The sequence below is a fragment of the Berghia stephanieae genome, chromosome 9, assembly GCF_034508935.2.
Source record: "Berghia stephanieae isolate SIO BIC M18660-M18661 chromosome 9, UCSD_Bste_1.3, whole genome shotgun sequence".
Classification (NCBI taxonomy): domain Eukaryota; kingdom Metazoa; phylum Mollusca; class Gastropoda; order Nudibranchia; family Aeolidiidae; genus Berghia; species Berghia stephanieae.
In genome coordinates this window covers 28173353-28188352 of record NC_088368.1, presented here as the reverse complement: position 1 = coordinate 28188352, position 15000 = coordinate 28173353, and the positions used below count along the sequence as shown (strand labels likewise).

The window sequence follows — 15000 nt, the reverse complement described above, 5'->3', positions numbered from 1 at the left end:
ATTCAAGTAGTCTGCTTTAAGTCTGGTTTGGTTTTCAAAAACAATTGTTTTGTTCAGTCGGATTTTTTATTAAAAATTAATAAAGTTGATTGTAAAGTGGTTCTTTGATGTACGTAATTATTGGGATAATGGTATTAATTGCCGGTGCAATTTTCGTTTTTAATTGTATATTGTGTAACGTAAACAACGTGGTGGTGTGTTGAAAATTATTGTGTTTTTGGATCAGGAATTAATTGGCAAAGTTGATCAGTGGAGTTCATATTATAATATGTAATTGTGAATAATGATATGTGTGATTACCTGGCGGCTGTGCAATTCCATTTCTATTGTAGTTTATAAAATATTATTATTATTATTATAATTCGTGCGGACTCTGGATTGAACTGAATGGCTAGATGAAAGGATATAATATGTTTTTATTATTTAATTCGAGTAAGTTAACATAAGTGAAGTGTTTTATGCATGCTGTGTTGAATTGTATTTTGGTAGGAATTCTCAATGGGGGTTCTGATTGCTCAGTTGCTAAAATCGTCGCTTCACGCTCAAAGGGACCGAGAGCGATCCCGGGTGAAGTCAAATATTTTAAATTAATCTCTCTCTCTCTCTCTCTCTCTCTCTCTCTCTCTCTCTCTCTTCTCTCTCTCTCTATTCTCTCTCTCTCTATTCTCTCTCTCTCTCTATTCTCTCTCTCTCTCTCTCTATCTCTCTCTCTCTCTTTTTTTTTCCGGACAGCCCTGTCCACCGAGCAGTGATTGGGTTACTGGGTCTATTAGATAAAGCGGAAAGTACTTTGCGATAGACTAATGGTAGCAAGCAATTGCTACTGTCTGTTATACGCTATTGAAGTTGGGATAAACTCCGGCTCTATAGGCCTATTGGCTCCGAAGGACCACTGTTTTTTTTTTTTTTTTTTTTACTTATTCTCATCGACATGATGTTTGAGGCGATGGGTCACAATTGCGAAATTATATTGGAATCAATAATCCCTTCTATGAAGGAGAGTAACGGATGCAACATCTCAAACTGCCCAAGTCTGAAACCTTGTAATGTAAACCGTTTTCACTTTAATTTTAGTGCTTAAAAAAAACCAAAAGAGAAAAAAAAAAAAAAAAACAAAAAAACTAAACAAACAAACAAACCAAAAAAAAACAAAAAAAAAAAAAACAAAAACAAACCCTCCCCCCCCCCCCCCCCTGCCCAAAAAAAACCCAACAAAAACAACAAACAAAGAAAAACGACCAAAAAAAAAAAAACAAACCCAAAAAACAAAATCACAAACAAACTCAGGGTCACAGGTGGGTTACAAATGGTATGTAGACCAATATGTAATAGCAATACATTTTATGAATAGGAAAAAAAAAAAAAGCAAAAATAAAAACAACCCAGCATAAATCATGACATAACAACCACTTACTAAACAGCTTGGTTCGAGGACTCCACCACTTGATCAAAAAGAAAATTTACGTGCGAATGAATGGATTCGAACATCGTAATCCCTAGGTTAATCCTTCAGCGTTATTATTAGGTAACCTTATAAATATTATGCTAGGTTCGTTTTTTCCATTAATTAATCCCTTGTTTTGGCTTATGTCACCATGCCTCGTTCCCTTGACCGACGATCACCATGCTGGTTCCCGTGACCGATAGGCGGGCGCGAGCAGTCTGTTGTTGTGACTGCTGCAGGTACTCTTAGTACGCAATGATGGTCTGCTGCGACTTATTATTGCTGTTGGTGGAGAAGTGCGTCAGGATCAATTATACAATTAATTGGTCCTAATGTGTGTGTGTGTGTGTGTGTGTGTGTGTGTGTGTGTGTGTGTGAGAGAGAGAGAGAGAGAGAGAGAGAGAGAGAATATGTTTGTATTTGTGAATTGTTTTTTTTTTGTACATGCATTATTGTTTTCATTTTGTTTGCGATGTTGTGATTGGGTAAGTTATTCCCGCCCCTTTATAAAGATTTATTGTTAGTGGAACAGTATTGGTGAAAAAGATCTCTCTCTCTCTCTCTCTCTCTCTCTCTCTCTCTCTCTCTCTCTTTCGCTCTCTCTCTCTCTCTCTCTCTCTCTCTCTCCCTATCTATCTATCTATCTATCTATCTATCTATCTATCTATCTATCTATCTATCTATCTATCTATCTATCTATCTATCTCTAAAATCTTTTCCCATTCTTTCTCCCCCACCCAACCCGCTACAACCCAGTCATTCATATAAGTCTCTATCCCGTTGTAAAAGCAATTCATCACACAATGGTCATTTGTACACCTTTCCCTGTGCTTCACCTTCAGATTCAATTCTATAGGGCTGATTAATTATTATCTATAGATGACAATGGGCTGATTACATAGTCTTGTCGCGACGTTACGTGTCACTCTCCCCCCTGAATCACGTGGACTGTGAATTGGCAAGGAGACGTCCTGTAGCCTCCAATTTAAGTCTTAAGACCGATTCCTAGCGATTGTAGCGAGAAATTCTTGGGCATTTGTTTCCATTCGCGAAACCAGGGATAAACTTCAGCGCTATAGATCTAACGTCTCTAAATTGAAATTTCTTTGGGTTTTTTTTTTTTTTTTTAAGATTTCAAGATATATTATAAGTCTACGTTTTTTTAACCACATATTATGAATAATGTCATTGTCTTTTTGAATGCCATTGACCTGAATCCATCTTGAGTTGAAATCGTCCGTTTGGTCAGATTGATGGCAATGATTGAACAAAGTGAAATCGCCGATTGACATGTTGGTCATTGATTGGAGGGAGTAGGAGAGGTAAAGCAGAGATTTGAATGTTCGAATTTATTAATTATTTTTCTTTACTTTAAAAGCTATTTTCAACATACTCTAGGTAATTTTAAAGGTGTGACCTCCGTTTGTATGCGATAGGATATTATGGGATAGAGCTATTTGAATTGAAGGGGTCACTAAAAATGATATTGTTTTCACCAATCTGTGGCATTCGATTCATGACTTTTCAATATTATTATTATTATTATTATTATTATTATTATTATTATTATTATTATTATTATTATTATTATTATTATTATTATTATTATTATTATTATTATTTATTATTATTATTACTATGAGCGACTTACCCCTGTACATAAATAGGTTTGAATGGATGGCATGGGGCATGTCATAGTGTTAAATGACTTGTCTTATTTTCTCTCTCGATGTTTTAGAGGGTATTGCCGTAGACAAAACATCTCGCATGGTCTACCAATTCTCTAACTGTGACAGTTTTAGACAAGATCATGATAACAAGCAGATGTCCTGATAGGACAACACCTGCAAATGACTCCAAACACCGTAGGATAATGGCTAATGGATAGCTAGCTCTATCTACTATGTACCCATTCGACCTTTGACAGGGTTAGTTCATCTCGTCTACTCCAGCGATGTCCGACAATGGACAAAAGAGTTGCCAAATCATGCGAAAATTCCACGAGACTTCGCGCATGAATATTTCATGGGCTATCTATCGCGCTCGAATTTATAAATTTCATGAAAATGAACGAAAATCAACATAATATATCTCTTGGTGAGACTGACGCGAAGGTAGTCTGTGTGCTTTCTGGTTCAACAATCAGATATCAAATCTCTTGCTGTCACTTCAAAGTGTCGTGAATTAATGTTAATGGTGTAAGTAATAACATGAAAGAACATTGTCGAGAAATTTTCTTTGAGAGGGATTTTTTTTTAAAATGATTAAAAACTGGCTTGAATGGTGGGTTTGATAAATCACATGATGAATATGCTCTGTCGTACATCCATCAGAGATCACACACACACACATACATACATACTTACTTACTTATCCGAACCAGCGACCACCTGAGCTCTAGCCCTTCGGTCAACACATACATACATAAAAACACGCGCGCGCGAGCACTCACTCTCTCTCTCTCTCTCTCTCTCTCTCTCTCTCTCTCACTCTCTCTCTCTCTCTCTCTCTCTCTCTCTCACACACACACACACACAAGTAGGGGAGGAAACCTTACCATTACATTCCGATATATAGCTGACAAAAAAAAAATAAATAAATAAATAAATGTTGTTTTGAACTTTAAAATTCACACCAACGACAACAAATTATAATATCATGGGTTGGCAACGTCGGTATCAAGTTAGAACAGCCAATTTTGATGGATTATTATTAAAACAACGATTGAGAGTTAGGCTATCAGAAGTCAACCATGTTTACAATGTTCTGGGAATTCGGCCTAGATCAAAGGGACATTTTAAAACAGGTCGTCCGGAGTGAATCCATTGCCGTATTCTATTCGTTATATAACATATGTCCTTTGATCCAGTGTGATCTGTGAAGCGTTCCTTAGTTACTGACGTCAAAAAATATTTACCACCCTTGACCGAAAAGATAGTACATACCGTATTATCATTCACCTACTCATGTATGTAACTGGTTTTTAAAGACCTGTCTGTTGCCATCTTTAGTTTAATATTCTCTCTCTCTCTCTCTCTCTCTCTCTCTCTCTCTCTCTCTCTCTCTCTCTCTCTCTCTCTCTCTCTCTCTCTCTCTATCTCTCTCTCTCTATCTCTCTATCTATCTATCTATCTATCTATCTATCTATCTATCTATCTATCTATCTATCTATCTATCTATCTATCTATCTCGCTCTCAATTGACGGGCAGAATTTAACAACACTCCTGGATTTGCCCCACTGGTCAAATTCTTTGAAAACAGACGGCACTTTCTATTTACTTGTACTTTGACCTCTGTGATCGGCGAAGATCGCATATCTCGTGACGTCATTAACTCGATATTTTTTTGAAAAGATGGGGAGAAGAAAAAAATATAGTGTAAGTGGCGACGTATAGGCGACGTATACAATCATTGGACTGTGACTATCGCGGCCAAACATAGCGATTAGGATGGTGATAGTAAATTGGTTATAAATCACAGACGTTTTATTCTTTGTACGCGTTGTGGTAGAGAAGGGGCTGCTTCAGAAAGACACATGATGTGTGACTCATACCCGCCCTCTAAATGTGACCACTCATCTGAAATCGGTATTATGTCGACGTGAACCTGATGCTTAAAACTGAAATTTCACTTTTAAGTGGTCCTTCAGAGCCATTGGGCCTATGCGCGCAACCGGAGTTAATCCTGGTTTCTATAGCGTAAAATTTACCCTTTACTTCGGCGAAGTCCCGGATTTGAGAGTTTTTGCCAAGACGAGAGTCATTTGAATCGATCGATATTTGAGGGACGAGTTTTCTGACCAAATTTTTTAATGTGTGTTTTTCCAAGAGTAGGGCAGTGTAAACCTTGTTTCTCAGTAAAACGCGTTATGTAAATTTTGTGCAGAAATCTCGTCCACCAAATCGTTCCGATTGATAATAGTGACCCTCATCTTGTCAAATACTTTCAAACCTGGGACTTTTTGAAAGGAAGTTATCAAGAGAGTCCATCCCCAGCTTGAGAGATTTTAACAAGATGATGGACGTTTTAATCGATTGATATAATGTGAATTTGAAGGATGAATTTTGTGGCCAATTAAAAAAAAATTTTTTTTTCATGTGTCTTTTCTTTGTTTGTGTTGGGTGGGCGGATGGGTGGGTGGACGTCATAGACGTCACTATTAGTTTATTCACACGTTATGCCCACCTTTTACGTACGTACGGACGTACGAGTTATGTTATGTAGTTAGTTATGTAATTATTGGACTCTCTGACTGGGGTGTAGTGGTAGTAGTAAGTGTACAGCACAGACTACTAGGATTCTCTATTATGGTGTACTGTAGTAGTAATACGTAGTAGTGGTGATAGTTAGTAATATGCACGGCGGTGGACGTGTTGATTGAATTGTTAGGGTTGCTGTTGTTGTTGGTGGTGGGTGGTGGATGTTGACACGACTTATAGTGGTGGAGATTTCTGATTGTGAGGAGAGGGTTAAATTCAAGGACTCCTTGAAAACTCCTTGATTTTGATATTACTGAGAGAATCTCCTCGGAAATTCCTTGAAAAAAAAAAAAAAAAAAACTCCATGAAAACTCCTCGAATTTGAAATTGGAATTGATGAAGGAACCCTGCACAGAACAGAAAACAAAACAAAACAAAACAAATAAGCTGGGGTTGAAACTTTTGAAATGCTTTGGAAAATTTGCAGATTGAATGACAAAAGGAAAATTGGATATAAATTATATTTTAAAAATAGAGTAGGATAACGTATGCAGGCTAGCTATACGCAATTAAATTTAATCATCATCATCATCATCACCATCACCATCATCATCATCATCATCATCATCATCATCATCATCATCATCATCATCATCATCATCATCACCATCACCATCATCGTCATCATCACTGATAAAAGGGGAATAAAAGGAAAGAAAACGAACCAAAACTCTCTTTGTTTAAATTTCGGTTTATTTATATAGATTGATAACATGTCTGCAGCATGTTTAATAAGAGGGTGCGTTTCTACGTGCTCCCTTTAATATGTATTATTATTAGCTTTTCGACTTCTTTGTTCTAATAATATTGTGTGTGTGTGTGTGTGTGTGTGTGTGTGTGTGTTATATATATATATGTGTGTGTGTTAGTATATATAATATAGAGATGGGATAATGTTTGGTTTATAAACTTCGTCCAGCCGGCTGTCTATCTTTCCTTCTTTTTTTTTCATTATTATTTCTTCATTACTGTTGTTTAAAAAAAAAAAAAGAATTGAAGAGGTAAGATGAACTCTCAGTGTTAACGAGCAACGCTCATTATTGTAAATAAAATCAAGGTTGATAAACGGCGTAGTAATAATAATAATGATAATGATGATGATGATGATGATGAATCATAATAATAATGATAATAATAATAATAATAATAATAAATAATAATAATAATAATAATAATGATAATAATAATAATAATAATAATAATAATAATAATAATAATAATAATAATAATAATAATAATAATTATAGTAATAGTATAATAATATTAATAATAATAATAATAAAATAATAATAATAATAATAATAATAATAATAATAATAATAATAATAATAATAATAATAATAATAATAATAATAATAATAATAATAATAATAATAATAATAATAATAATAATAATAATAATCATCATCATAATAATAATCATCATCATAATAATAATGGTAATAATAATAATAATAATAATAATAATAATAATAATAATAATAATAATAATAATAATAATAATAATAATAATAATAATAATTAATAGTAATAGTAATAGTAATATAATAATAATAATAATAATAATAATAATAATAATAATAATAATAATAATAATAATAATAATAATAAACAATAAGGATAAAATGTTTAGAGAACTTGTTGGTTGGTGGGTACGGGGGGAGGGTTGGGGGTGGGGGTGGGGGGGTGGGGGGGGGGGGGTGGAAGGCGTCGGCAATGTAGACATTTGTATATAAAAGATGGAGAAGATAGAACACAGATGGCTTTTTGAGTCGAGTCATTTGCCTCACATGATCCAAGCATTTAAAACAGAGGGGAGAACGGTAGTTGATTGATGCTGTTTTTTTGGGTTTTTAAAAAAAATCTTTTGATATATCTCTCCTTTTTTTGCAATTTTATTTATTTTGTAAATTTATTTTAGTGTAAAAGGCTCTGCTTCTGCTGCCGTTCAAATTGTAGTAGTAGTAGTAGTAGTAGTAGTAGTAGTAGTAGTAGTAGTAGTAGTAGTAGTAGTAGTAGTAGTAGTAGTAGGAGTAGGAGGAGTAGTAGGAGTAGTAGGAGTAGTAGTAGGAGTAGTAGTAGGAGTAGTAGTAGGAGTAGGAGTAGGAGTAGTAGGAGTAGTAGTAGGAGTAGTAGGAGTAGTAGGAGTAGGAGTAGTAGGAGTAGTAGGAGTAGTAGGAGTAGTAGTAGGAGTAGTAGTAGGAGTAGTAGTAGGAGTAGTAGTAGTAGTAGTAGTAGTAGTAGTAGTAGTAGTGGTAGTGGTAGTGGTAGTGGTAGTAGTTTTAGCTTTAGTTGCTGTCGTCGTCGTTGTCGTTCTTGTTGTTGTTGTTGTTGTTGTTGTTGTTGTTGTTGTTGTTGTTTAATATAATGATATTATTATGTTCGTTTCCAAGCCAAATTTATTGTCTTAATTATGAAGATTGGCCATTTTATCCCTAGAATCACTTTTTTTTTTTTTTTTACTATCTGGGTCTCCAAGACATAATCCCGATTTCAGGCGATGGGTCACGATTTATGTTATTGTCAACCAGCCCAGCCCGACTTGTGACCACAAGTGATCACAATGGATTGAGTTATTGTCAAACACCATGAAATGGTAATGATCTCGCCCACATTCCATTTAGCGTTCAAAATTCACTTCTAAAACAAACAAACACGCACACGCCCACACATACATACAGACACACACACACACACACACAAACGCACTCACACAGAACAAATAACAAACAAAAAACAAAACAAAAACCCAGACAACAACAACAACAACAACAACAACAACAACAACAACAACAACAACAACAACAACAGTTTCCTCTTTCATTCAAACGATATATATAAATAATAAATTCATTTCATTCACCCTGTCTGGTTAAAAGATAAACAAAAAAACACTAACGAAGACCTCAGTTTACTCAGTTTGTATCTCTCTCTACTATTCTACTGTTATGATGCACTGCATGTGTACTTTTTTCCTTTTTGGCCACGTGCCCAAAGAGGGTACACGAAGTACACGAGGACATAAAACAAATACACACCTACAGACAGTAAACATACACGCATCTACAGTTTACTTCAATCCGTCAGTCATTTTCCCCGAGAGCCCTGTAACTCAAAACATTGCGGGGATCAACCGATTAACTCTCGTTATTATTATTTATTCTGGTTTTAGTTATAGGCTACGCTAAAGCAGAATAGGTCGGCGGAAACTCGAATCTAAAAAAAAAAAAAAAAACAAAACAAAAAAAAAACAAAACAAAAACAAAAAAAAACCTTGAGCTTTTATATAGCGCAATATTCACTAAACGTGCTCAAAGCGCTTTACAAAGGGTCCCTGACCAACAGCAACACGTAACATGTAGAACGAGACATGACGCCAGTATGGCAATATTACAAATTTTTTTTTTCGGACAGAGACAACGCTGTTAACGGCCATGTACTCATTTTACACCTGAGTACGGTGAGAGATTGTGAGTAAAGAGCATTTTCCATGGACTCAACTCTGTCGGAAAAAAAAAATATTGGAATATCGCCTAACAGTCGTCATGTCTGGTTCTACATATTACATGATGCTGTTGGTCAGGGACCCCTTGTAAAGCGCTTTGGGCACAGTAAGTGGATATTGCGCTATATAAAAGCTCAAGTTTTTGTTGTTGTTGGTTTTGTGTACACAATTATTCATAAACGAAGCAGCGTGTTTACATTTAATTATGCGGTTTCTCTCATCGTTGGACAGATACAAATCATGTGGTCAATGACTCTCAGTTGGACGAAAACCTGAATATAGATCTCTCCCATTGCCATTTTTTTTACGCCTCTCCCCTTGCTATTTTAAAATTTTAGCGCACAGGGCTTTCATGAGACGCACTGTACTCTCCTTTCCTGGACTGTGTCTTCAGTGTTGACCGACGTGTAAGTATGTGCGGGTCTGACATCCGAAAACGCTTATGGGCCTCGTATAGAAAGTGTGCGCTTTGCTAAGAAGCACACAACATTGCCATCAGGAAGTATAACGGACCAACACACAAAACTATGTGTAACCATGAACTTTTGTAGTCTGGTTGATACAGGTAAGTGAGAATTGCTCATAAATGCGGATGGCAAAACAATAACAAAGACCCGAATGACGTCAACTTCATTCTATCTTTATTACAACAATGAGCCCAAAAGCAATGGGAGCGATCTATATTCATGTTTTCGTCCAACCAAGTCATCAATCACGTGATTTGTGCTGTCCAAAGATTGGATATTTCTTCAGAAATGTAAACTAAGCTGCTTTGTTTATGAACAAAATGACCAATCGTGATGTCAGATATTTCAAAAACTGTGAACACTTTTCACTATATGGGTCACTTTGAGCACATATTCCAATGTGACCAATGACCTCGAGCACATGGAAATGTAATATACGAGTAGATCATGCCCATTGGGTTATCAGACCTGCTAATAAGTGCACATCCGTGTTGACCAATGACGACAGGCATGTTGTTGTGATTTCCCCATATTTTCCAATCTCCCGATAGACGCGGGGACGGTCTTGTCTCTTCTCCAGTTCATTCGACTCTTCCTCGACCCATTCTAGGACCTGACAAAGAATCAAACGTCGTCCTTGGTGCATGACCGACTGACTTATTTACACCAGGCTTTACCTGTTGTTGTTTTCGTCGTCGCCGTCGTCGTCCCCGTCGTCGTCCTTGGGGTTGTTGTGTTGTTGTATTTGTTGTTGTTATTATTATTATTATTATTATTATTATTATTATTATTATTATTATTATTATTATTATTATTATTATTATTATTATTATTATTAGTAGTAGTAGTAGTAGTAGTAGTAGTAGTGGTAGTAGTAGTAGTAGTAGTAGTAGTAGTAGTAGTAGTAGTAGTAGTAGTAGTAGTAGCAGTAGTAATAGTAGTAGTAGTAGGAGGAGGAGGAGGAGGAGGAGGACGTTGTGAGTATTTTACTTAAGCGCATTGCATCAATACTTGTTCAGGCGAATAAAAAAAAGAAAAAAAAAGAAAAAGAGCAAACACAATAACAACTAACAAGGACTTGTTTTTTCCGATCTGGCGTGCTCATCCAACCGTGCATAAAAAAATAAATAAACAGGAAATATGAGCCCCTCGTTGTCGTGTCTGCGTAATACATCATCATGATCTCTATGCTATGATCATACGCAATTTAAATACATGCCTATGCACTCCGCATGGAACATCAAAATGAAACGAGGCCGTTTACTGCCGTACTCTGGAAAAACCCATATTGTAAAATGTGGTCAGAAAACTCGTCCTTCGAATATCGATCGATTTAAATGGCCCTCATCTTGACAAAATAAAACCTCAAATCTGGGACTTTGCGAAGTTTAGAGTTGTTTTTTTTTGTTGTTGTTGTTGCCAAGATGAGGGTCATTTAAATCGATCGATACTTGAAAGACGATTTTTCTGGCCAAATTTTAAAATATGGGTTTGTGTTATTTTCCAGAGTACGGCATATTAATAATTTTCCATTGATACTGCAAACTTTGTGTCGGATGATGATATTCTAAATTCCCCCCGGTGCGTAGGTAATCTAGATAAGGGGGGACGGAGCTAGGAATTATATTACGTTTTAACGAGATATTCGGCTGTAACTTTTTTATTTTTTACTAGCCATCTTTTTTATTATTATTCTCTTCTTCTCTTCTATTCTTCGAGGGGAGATTAAACAGACTTAAATCGGGTTGCGTAGGTGTCGGTTGAACGACCTCACCTGCTTGTAGCCCACCGACTCGAAACGGTGATGATATGACGCAATGAAAAGTGAACAATATAATATAGTGAAAAATATGAGACGGTATGTTTCTTTCGTTGACGTGCGCTTATTTGTTAGTCTGATTTGTATAGCGCTTTGAGTACGTTTAGTGGATATAGCTCTCTATAAAAGCTCATTAAAAAAAAAAAAACCCAATTTATTATGGGCTCATTGTTGTAATGGAATTTTTTTTTTAATTACTCAAAATATTGTCCATTACAACTTGGCCCATAATTGCGTTCGAATGTCAGACCAGCGCATAATATGGACACGTCGGTTTTAGGATGATAATATCTAGATAAAAACTTAAATTTTCACATTTCTCGTCAGCACTTATTGAAATAAGATTAAGATATTGATAATTGGCTCACTACGCCACGATAATAGGTCACGCACTCACTCACTCACTCACTCATCGTGTTTGATTGCCGATTGGGTCAACTGTGGGAATGGGAGCGAAGTTGACGTCACTCAGGTCTTTGTAATTGCTTTTTGCCATCCGCGTTTATGAGTAATTCTCACTAAACTGTATTATCCAGACTATAAACGTTCATGGTTACACATAGTTTTGTGTCTCGGTCCGTTATACTTCCGGATGGCATTGTTGTGAGCTTTCTTAGCCAAGCGCATACTATCTATATTCATGTTTTCGTCCAACCAGGTCATCAATCACATGATTTGTTGCTGTCCAACAATTGGATATATCTTAACAAATGTAAACACGCTGCTTTGTTTATAAAAGTTGTAAACATACCCATGTGTCAGGCTGAATAAAATTACCAATCGAGATGTTAGATATTTTAAAAGGCTGTGAACACTTTACAATAGGTGGGTCATTTTGAGCACACATTGCAATGTGACCAATGACCTCGAGCACATGGAAAGTTAATATAGATCATCCCCATTGAAATGGTCCATCTTAAAGTAGTTATTTTATCCGTTTCCCACTCGAGGCGGGCACATTGTTTTCTTCTCTATAGATAGTGTGCGCTTGGCTAAGAAGCTCACAACATTGCCATCCGGAAGTTAACGGACCAACACATAAAACTAGGTGTAACCTTAAACGTTTATAGTCTGGTTAATAGAGTTTAGTGAGAATTACTCATAAACGCGGATGGCAAAAACAATAACAGACCTGAGTGACGTCTACTTCGAACTACCTATAGATAGAATCAAATTGACGTCATTCGGATCTTTGTTATTGTTTCTTTTGCCACGTTTATGAGTAATTGGATTCAATAGTCTGATATCACGCCGCCCGGCAACGGTGGTCATCTTGGTTCTTACAAAGAAAATCATTACTTTTTATTCTTCCTGCTGGCTTGAACTTTTCATGTGCCTTGTGATCAGAATGTGTAAAAGTCAAAATATGATCAAATTTATGTATTTTCCCCCCTCTGTTATGCTTTTATGCTCGCCGGGGAAATATTTCATACGGGCGTCCGCCATTGTTCCGATAGTTTAGAGCCAGTGTTACTAAGTTACCATGCGTCATTAGGAAGGAAATGACGTTACGACTGTTGAAGAGTATTCTCACACAAGAGTTTTGTGTGTTGGTCCGGTATACTTCAGGATGGCATTCTTAGCTAAGCGCATTCTATCTATAATAATATTTTCTTGTATTTTTCTCTCTGCTTGTTTTTTTTTGTGCTGTTTTGTTTTTTTCTGAGGGAGGTAGGGGTTGAATTTTTTTTTTTTTTTTTTTAATGATATAAAACTTTTTGACAGGTTTTGCGCGTTTTGAGTGGTTTATATTACTCGTTCCAAAGATTTTGGCTAGCGATGTAAAATGCGGTGCTCCATTGATGATGAATTGGTTTGCTGACATCTGTACGAGGTGTATTTTCTTGCCGATGGAATGCTTCAGGGGTGGGTGCTAAAAGAGTTTTATTATGTAGTAGTGACGTCATGGGTGAAGTTTACTTGCGTTTTAAGTGGTTGCCTAATGGTTGTGGTTGTGTTGAAAGCATATCATTTTGGGTTCCTGGCAGCTCTCTCTCTCTCTCTCTCTCTCTCTCTCTCTCTCTCTCTCTCTCTCTCTCTCTCTCTCTCTCTCTCTCTCTCTCTCTCTCTCTCTATCTATCTATCTATCTCTCTCTCTCTCTCTCTCTCTCTCTGTGTGTGTATGTGTAAAATATATCCTCCTCTACCCCTCCCCATCCTATATCCCATTCAAACTCTCTCTCTCTCTCTCTCTCTCTCTCTCTCTCTCTCTCTCTCTCTCTCTCTCTCTCTGATCCACCCACACCCCTTTGGTAATGACACTGGTTGGTAGGGATGAATGACTGTGGTTTCACTCTTGTTAGCAGCAGACCTGCCTTGAAGATCTAAAAAAATCGAAATATTTAGGAGATTAAAGTTGTAATCGCTTTAGTTACCTTTTTAAAAATCAATAATTTACCCTCCCAAAGATTAAATAACACTTCAAAATCCTTAAAATTATGTAGTTTGACATTAGTTTTCATTTCCACTAGGTTTTATTGACTTAGAGAGATGCTCATGAAGTTATGATATTGGAGCCAAAATCTCGTAATTCTACGAATTCTTCGTAATCTGGTAGGCAGGTCTGTGTTAGGGTCTTCGACAAAATTCACTCATCGCCATAACTTGACCCCACTGAATATAAATTGATTTTTAAGTGACGTTTAAAATCTTTTTAAAGAAAGGAAGAAAAAATTGATAAACTTCCTCGGCCCTGACCTCGACCCCAAAATGTAAGGGTCTCAGTTGACGTTTGAAGTCTTTTCAAACAATGAATAATATTCGTCCTTGCTCATCACCATGAACCTACTACTGCAAGTGCTACAGATATCCGTACTTCCTTGCCCATGATCGTGGTTCTCTCGGCGAAAGAAGTATGTATGTTGAATAAGGGTTGGACATTCACAACCTTGTCGATAATGGTAACCCCAATGTGGTAAGCAGGGCGTTAAACGCAAAGCCTTGAGATTGATTTAGAAGCTTGATCGATTGTCCATCTGTATGCACCAGGTTACAAGATGTTCTCAGTGTTAGTGGGACATCAACCTTCTACATAATCTTCTTGTCTTAGTCAGCAACTCTTGTTTTGACTGTTATATTATTATACTTTCTCTTCTCTGTGATGCACGCGCTGATCCACCAGATCTGAAGTCCACCGTGGCCTCCTCCTATTCCTTCTTCTTCTTCTTCTTCTTCTTCTTCTTCTTCTTCTTCTTCTTCTCCTCCTCCTCCCCATTCCTTCTGTCTCTCTCTCTCTCTCTCTCTCTCTCTCTCTCTTTCTCTCTCTCTCTCTCTCCTCTTCTCTTCCCACATACGTACTTCCCGACCTACCTCCTCTAAGATATTCTTCCATTAATTTGTATCATACAGACACGACCCCAAATCCTTATATTAAATTCAGGAAAGTTATCATCATATTTCGAAACATAGTTTCATTGTACATACAGTGTTTTCACGGAATTTTCGTTCAATTGAAAGAAAGTTAAATTTATGGATGTCGATGTCGTATGGGGACGATCTAATTATT

The 15000-nt window shown here is 36.5% G+C and overlaps 1 protein-coding gene across 15 annotated transcripts in view; it reads left to right on the top strand.

Annotated features, from left to right (window-relative positions):
• Positions 1-15000, top strand: part of LOC144979980 (ras-specific guanine nucleotide-releasing factor RalGPS2-like) — a 143555-nt gene that overhangs the window by 92945 nt on the left and 35610 nt on the right. The window lies entirely within an intron of this gene.